The sequence below is a fragment of the Mustela nigripes genome, chromosome 3 (assembly GCF_022355385.1).
Source record: "Mustela nigripes isolate SB6536 chromosome 3, MUSNIG.SB6536, whole genome shotgun sequence".
Lineage (NCBI taxonomy): Eukaryota > Metazoa > Chordata > Mammalia > Carnivora > Mustelidae > Mustela > Mustela nigripes.
Genome location: NC_081559.1, coordinates 174,481,362 through 174,482,664, shown reverse-complemented (window position 1 = coordinate 174,482,664; position 1,303 = coordinate 174,481,362).

Below are 1,303 nucleotides of genomic sequence, written 5' to 3'. Positions count from 1 at the left end.
AGCACAAGCAGGGGAAGGGGCAGGCAGAGGGAGAAGCAGCTTCCCCGCTGAGCAAAGAGCCCAGCACAGGACTCAATCCTAGGACCCTGGGATCATGACCTGAGCCAAAGGTGGATGCTTAACCACATGAGCCACCCAGGCGTCCCTGTAAGTACATATTTTTACCAAGTGACACGAATGGCTTGAATATATTACTTGGAGCAGTTAAGTATACCGGGGACTGTAGTCGAATTGTAACAAACTCAGTTATTGTGATTAATAAGTACGCTACAGGATGCATTTTAAACCACAGCATAAAACCTGTAGAACTTGAAATAAAACCTCTCATCATTTGTTCTCTACTCTCTCAAAAGTCAATCTTGTATCCAAAAGGTAGAACATGTGGCACTGGTTGTGACCTTAAGGCAGGTTACTTATCCTCTCCATGCCTCAGGGAGCTCATCTATCAATGCTTGTAAGACCTACTGAACAAGACTGTTGTGTCTATCCATAGGAAGTGATGAACAGGTCATAGCTTTTGTCACTTAAATAATGAGATGGTGCTCATCACGATGAGTGCCCTCTTTAATGCCCATCACCCATTTAGCCCATCTCCTGCCCACTTCTACTCCACCAGCCCTCAAATTTGTTCTCTGTAGTTAAGAGTCTCTTATGGTTTGCCTCCCTCTTGTTTCCCCCTTCCCCTGTGTTCATCTGTTTTGTTCCTTAAATGCCACATATAAGTGAAATCATATGGTGTATGTCTTTCACTGACTTGCTTCACCTAGCACAGGACACTCCAGCTCTCTCCACGTCGCTGTAGATGGTAAGATTTCATTCTTTTTGATGGCTGAGTAATAGTTGATGAGCACTGGGTTTCTATGTAAGTGATGAATCACTCAATTCTACTCCTGAAACCAAAATTACCCTATATGTTAACTAACTAGAATCTAAATAAAGACTTGAAACAGACAAAAGAAGACATAAACTACCAAAGCTCATTCAAAAAAAATATATATATATGTGTATGAGACAATGCTATCTTATTAGATAGACTATAAGAGACACCCTGGTATCTGAAATGTTAAAATATGAAAAAAGTAAAGTTTTATAATCAAGGATCTAGAAAGGATATCATTCATACACTCATGCATTCGTTATTCACTCAGCAAACTATTCTGAGCACGTACCGCAAATGATCATGATAAGTTAGGTTTATTTTATTTTAGATTGTACAATTATTTACAACATTGAGCAAAATATTACAGCACTAGTTTTAATGAATCATTTCTTTATGATTTCACTTATTTTCCCTTTAGGTTAA